Here is a 7,003-nt window from a genome sequence, read left to right as displayed (position 1 = left end):
GAAATTGAGAAATTAAGAAATTAAGAAATTAAGAAATTAGGAAATTAAGAAATTAAGTAATTAAGAAATTAGGAAATTAAGAAATTAAGAAATTAAGAAATTAAGAAATTAGGAAATTAGGAAATTAGGAAATTAAGAAATTAAGAAATTTAGAAATTTAGAAATTTAGAAATTTAGAAATTAAGAAATTATGCATTCAATCGACTCAAACGAAAAAATCTGTTGAATTTGCTTCCAGAGAGAAGAGCGTTTGATTCAACAGAAAAATATATTTATGTTCAACAAATGTTCAAGTTTATTTTTTACCGTACTTTTATATTGTTTTGTAGTAGCACGGTGCCTGTGTGGACGCGCAGTCCTGTTTTTTCGTGTTATTTTCCGTCTCTTTTGTGTCGCTGTTCGAGTGCATGGGGTGATTGGCTATTATAATTAAATAATGGCATCAGTAGTGCGGAGCCTGTGTGGACGCGCAGTCCTGTTTTTTCTTGTTATTTTCCGTCTCTTTGGCATCAGTAGTGCGGTGCCTGTGTGGACGCGCAGTCCTGTTTTTTTCGTGTTATTTTCCATCTCTTTTGTGTCGCTGTTCGAGTGCATGGGGTGATTGGCTATTATAATCAAATAATGGCATCAGTAGTGCGGTGCCTGTGTGGACGCGCAGTCCTGTTTTTTCGTGTTATTTTCCGTCTCTTTTGTGTCGCTGTTCGAGTGCATGGGGTGATTGGCTATTATAATTAAATAATGGCATCAGTAGCGCGGTGCCTGTGTGGACGCGCAGTCCTGTTTTTTCGTGTTATTTTCCGTCTCTTTTGTGTCGCTGTTCGAGTGCATGGGGTGATTGGCTATTGCAATTAAATAATGGCATCAGTAGTGCGGTGCCTGTGTGGACGCGCAGTCCTGTTTTTTCTTGTTATTTTCCGTCTCTTTTGTGTCGCTGTTCGAGTGCATGGGGTGATTGGCTATTGTAATTAAATAATGGCATCAGTAGTGCGGTGCCTGTGTGGACGCGCAGTCCTGTTTTTTTCGTGTTATTTTCCGTCTCTTTTGTGTCGCTGTTCGAGTGCATGGGGTGATTGGCTATTATAATTAAATAATGGCATCAGTAGTGCGGTGCCTGTGTGGACGCGCAGTCATGTTTTTTTCGTGTTATTTTCCATCTCTTTTGTGTCGCTGTTCGAGTGCATGGGGTGATTGGCTATTATAATTAAATAATGGCATCAGTAGTGCGGTGCCTGTGTGGACGCGCAGTCCTGTTTTTTCGTGTTATTTTCCGTCTCTTTTGTGTCGCTGTTCGAGTGCATGGGGTGATTGGCTATTATAATTAAATAATGGCATCAGTAGTGCGGTGCCTGTGTGGACGCGCAGTCCTGTTTTTTCGTGTTATTTTCCGTCTCTTTTGTGTCGCTGTTCGAGTGCATGGGGTGATTGGCTATTATAATTAAATAATGGCATCAGTAGTGCGGAGCCTGTGTGGACGCGCAGTCCTGTTTTTTCGTGTGGTGCTTTCCGGGACGCGCAGTTCTGTTTTTTTTACCTTCTTTTTTTTCATTGTTTTTTTTTCACTCGCGTTCGTTGGCCGATGAGTTTTTTTGTGTTGTTCTCTATTTATAGTTTTCTATGAAAACGTACCTATTTTTTTTTTGAGACTAGCAAGTCGTGTTGCTGGATTAAGCCCTTTCTATATCATTTCAATAATCATTTCAATAAATGAAGCCCTTCCTACATCACCGTTGATCGGAAGGCACGCCGACGGAGAATTTCTGGAGAATCGCGGTCGAATTAATACTATATTTAAATCCCTAGATAGCTATCTTTCCGCAGCCGGCTGCCTAAGATTTTTAAAATTTCAACCGATAAACAAATTGCTTATGGTCGCATCACCTACCACAGTGAATCCTGACCTCATACCCATCTTACTAACCCCTCAAAACTCATGTGATACTTTGTCGGAGACGCAGTCGATTTGGCGGTCCCATCACTCAAGTATCGGACTAACATTCCCATCCACTTCCCCGTGTCTTACCACTGGTCGTGGCCGGCGTCGGTATTGATCAGCATGATAGGGACCTTTGAAAATTGCGAAGGGGTGATGATTGGTTCCTACTTTTCATCTGTGGTCCACGGAGCAATGTTTGGGGGTCCTGGTCAATAACGAAGTAGCAGCTACGGGTAGACACCAATGCTATGCTATGCTATGCTACCGTACTTTTATATTGTTTTGTCTAGTAAAATCAACCAAAAAATATTGTCTGTTGTTATTCGTTTTTTATCGCTTCAACCTATGAATTTCTTCTTTTAATTCTAACACTGCAGCACTGCATACTACATAATAACTAATGAATAGTATTATTTTAAAATATCTTGATTTTCCTGCATGTTGTTATTTACCCCTGCTCGGGCACAACATCTATTTTGCCATTCAATCAAGTTTTAATATTATCGCACTGGAATACCAGCCCGGAGAATGTGTAACTAATATATGGCTCTTTAACAATCATAATTGAAATAAACTTGGTACTCTATCAGCTTCTTGGATTTAAATCAATCCAATCAGGGGCTTTTCTTTAAAGGAAACAGCAAATCAGTATATATCGGTTATAATGAACATGCTTTGTGTACATTATAGAGTATATATATAATGAAAAGAGTTTTCGAGCTACCTTTCTTTTTAAATAAGAGAGGGGTTGTTGTATAAAAGCAAACAGCATTGCATCAAAAGCATTCAGATAATGTTCATCAATTATAGAACACGTATACTTCAATTTGCTGGAAATGAACATTTCTATTGTGGTAAGTTCATGTAAAAAAGTGCTTATACCCTTTGGAAAGTTTATACTTTGATGTAGGTGGGAAAAGTTATCCCGTAGATGGTTATCCCGGGATTAATTTATAGCGCTATGGCGGCCATCTTTATGGCATGCGGGATAACTTGTCATGGTTATCCCAGGAACAATTTTTAAGAGAGATTCCAAAACTTAAAAAAAAACGAACAATTAACATTACCTGGACATGTTTCTTGGCAAAATTTATTGCCCTACATTCCTGGAGTATGAAAATTTGGATGTGAATGAAAAAAATTCCAGGAATATTGTAACATCAAATATTTTAATTCAAATATTTAATAAATTTAAAAATCCTTCTGGGATGGGACTCTGGGTCATCTCCTGGACATGATCCTGGGCAAAACATGTTGCCCTACATTCCTGGAGCATAAGTAATAACTTGGCATGAGGCCATGTGGAGGAAAAAAATTCCAGAAATATTTGAACTTCAAATATTTTAATTCAAATATTCCATAAATTTAAAAATCCTTCTAGGATGGGACTCTGGGTCACTTCCTGTACATGTATTTAGGCAAAACTTGTTGCCCTATATTCCTGGAGCATAAAACAAAAACTTGGCATAAGGCCATGTGGAGGAAAAAAATTCCAGAAATATTTGAACTTCAAATATTTTAATTCAAAAATTCAATAAATTTGAAATCCTTCTAGGATGGGACTCTGGGTCATTTCCTGGGCATGTATTTAGGCAAAACTTGTTGCCCTACATTCCTTGAGCATAAAAATACAACTTGGCATGAGGCCATGTGGAGGAAAAAAATTCCAGAAATATTTGAACTTCAAATATTTTAATTCAAATATTCCATAAATTTAAAAATCCTTCTAGGATGGGACTCTGGGTCATTTCCTGGACATGTATTTAGGCAAAACATGTTGCCTTATATTCCTGGAGCATTAAAAAATAACTTGGCATGAGGCCATGTGGAGGAAAAAAATTCCAGAAATATTTGAACTTCAAATATTTTAATTCAAAAATTCAATAAATATGAAATCCTTCTAGGATGGGACTCTGGGTCATTTCCTGGGCATGTATTTAGGCAAAACTTGTTGCCCTACATTCCTTGAGCATAAAAATACAACTTGGCATGAGGCCATGTGGAGGAAAAAAATTCCAGAAATATATGAACTTCAAATATTTTAATTCAAATATTCCATAAATTAGAAAATCAATCTAGGATGGGACTCTGGGTCATTTCCTGGACATGTATTTAGGCGAAACATGTTGCCCTACATTCCTGGAGCATAAAAAAATAACTTGGCATGAGGCCATGTGGAGGAAAAAAATTCCAGAAATATTTGAACTTCAAATATTTTAATTCAAAAATTCAATAAATTTGAAATCCTTCTAGGATGGGACTCTGGGTCATTTCCTGGACATGTATTTAGGCAAAACTTGTTGCCCTACTTTCCTTGATCATAAAAATACAACTTGGCATAAGGCCATGTGGAGGAAAAAAATTCCAGAAATATTTGAACTTCAAATATTTTAATTCAAATATTCCATAAATTAGAAAATCCTTCTAGGATGGGACTCTGGGTCATTTCCTGGACATGTATTTAGGCAAAACTTGTTGCCCTACATTCCTTGAGCATAAAAATACAACTTGGCATAAGGCCATGTGGAGGAAAAAAATTCCAGAAATATTTGAACTTCAAATATTTTAATTCAAATATTCCATAAATTAGAAAATCCTTCTAGGATGGGACTCTGGGTCATTTCCTGGACATGTATTTAGGCAAAACTTGTTGCCCTATATTCCTGGAGCATAAAAATATAACTTGGCATAAGGCCATGTGGAGGAAAAAAATTCCAGAAATATTTGAACTTCAAATATTTTAATTCAAAATTTCAATAAATTTGAAATCCTTCTAGGATGGGACTCTGGGACTGGTCATTTCCTGGGCATGTATTTAGGCAAAACTTGTTGCCCTACATTCCTGGAGCATAAAAATACAACTTGGCATAAGGCCATGTGGAGGAAAAAAATTCCAGAAATATTTGAACTTCAAATATTTTAATTCAAATATTCCATAAATTAGAAAATCCTTCTAGGATGGGATTCTGGGTCATTTCCTGGGCATGTATTTAGGCAAAACTTGTTGCCCTACATTCCTGGAGCATAAAAATACAACTTGGCATGAGGCCATGTGGAGAAAAAAAATTCCAGAAATATTTGAACTTCAAATATTTTAATTCAAATATTCCATAAATTAGAAAATCCTTCTAGGATGGGACTCTGGGTCATTTCCTGGACATGTATTTAGGCAAAACTTGTTGCCCTACATTCTTGGAGCATAAAAATACAACTTGGCATAAGGCCATGTGGAGAAAAAAAATTCCAGAAATATTTGAACTTCAAATATTTTATTTCAAATATTCCATAAATTAGAAAATCCTTCTAGGATGGGACTCTCGGTCATTTCCTGGACATGTATTTAGGCAAAACTTGTTGCCCTACATTCCTGGAGCATAAAAATACAACTTGGCATGAGGCCATGTGGAGGAAAAAAATTCCAGAAATATTTGAACTTCAAATATTTTAATTCAAAAATTCAATAAATTTTAAATCCTTCTAGGATGGGACTCTGGGTCATTTCCTGGGCATGTATTTAGGCAAAACTTGTTGCCCTACATTCCTTGAGCATAAAAATACAACTTGGCATAAGGCCAATATTTGAATATTTGAATTAAAATATTTGAAGTTCAAATATTTCTGGAATTTTTTCCCTCCACATGGCCTCATGCCAAGTTATTTTTTAATGCTCCAGGAATGTAGGGCAACATGTTTCGCCTAAATACATGTCCAGCAAATGACCCAGAGTCCCAACCTAGAAGGATTTTCTAATTTATGGAATATTTGAATTAAAATATTTAAAGTTCAAATATTTCTGGAATTTTTTTCCTCCACATGGCCTTATGCCAAGTTATATTTTTATGCTCCAGGAATATAGGGCAACAAGTTTTGCCTAAATACATGTCCAGGAAGTGACCCAGAGTCCCATCCTAGAAGGATTTTCAAATTTATTGAATTTTTGAATTAAAATATTTGAAGTTCAAATATTTCTGGAATTTTTTTCCTCCACATGGCCTTATGCCAAGTTTTTTTTTATGCTCCAGGAATATAAGGCAACAAGTTTTTCCTAAATACATGTCCAGAAAGTGACCCAGAGTCCCATCCTAGAAGGATTTCAAATTTATTGAATTTTTGAATTAAAATATTTGAAGTTCAAATATTTCTGGAATTTTTTTCCTCCACATGGCCTTATGCCAAGTTTTTTTTTTATGCTCCAGGAATATAGGGCAACAAGTTTTGCCTAAATACATGTCCAGGAAGTGACCCAGAGTCCCATCCTAGAAGGATTTTTCAATTTATGGAATATTTGAATTAAAATATTTGAAGTTCAAATATTTCTGGAATTTTTTTCCTCCACATGGCCTCATGCCAAGTTATTTTTTTATGCTCCAGGAATGTAGGGCAACATGTTTTGCCCAGGATCATGTCCAGGAGATGACCCAGAGTCCCATCCCAGAAGGATTTTTAAATTTATTAAATATTTGAATTAAAATATTTGATGTTACAATATTCCTGGAATTTTTTTCATTCACATCCAAATTTTCATACTCCAGGAATGTAGGGCAATAAATTTTGCCAAGAAACATGTCCAGGTAATGTTAATTGTTCGTTTTTTTTTAAGTTTTGGAATCTCTCTTAAAAATTGTTCCTGGGATAACCATGACAAGTTATCCCGCATGCCATAAAGATGGCCGCCATAGCGCTATAAATTATTCCCGGGATAACCATCTACGGGATAACTTTTCCCACCTGTACAAATTATGCCTTCAATGAACCTGTTTCTAGTATGTGCAGGGTTTTTGAACGTTGTTACCCCTTTTTCGATTTCCATTTGTCTCGTCCCCGTCTGAAGCACGATATTTTTAATTTTCTCAGGGAAGCATATGTGTTTTGACAAAGGTTTAGACCGGTTTTTGTCCCGCCCGTGTGGATCAATCGGACCGCGCACTGGACTCACAATCCAGAGGTCGCTGGTTCGAATCCCGCGGCGGGCGCTCTAAAATTCTTTGTGTAAATATGGGTATTCGGCGCCGTCGCTCCGTGCCATACTTTCATACACTTAGGAGCCCAGGGCGGCGAAGTCCTTGTAGA

The sequence above is a fragment of the Culex pipiens genome, chromosome 1, assembly GCF_016801865.2.
Source record: "Culex pipiens pallens isolate TS chromosome 1, TS_CPP_V2, whole genome shotgun sequence".
In the NCBI taxonomy this organism is placed as follows: Eukaryota; Metazoa; Arthropoda; class Insecta; order Diptera; family Culicidae; genus Culex; species Culex pipiens.
Note: the sequence above shows the minus strand (reverse complement) of the source record.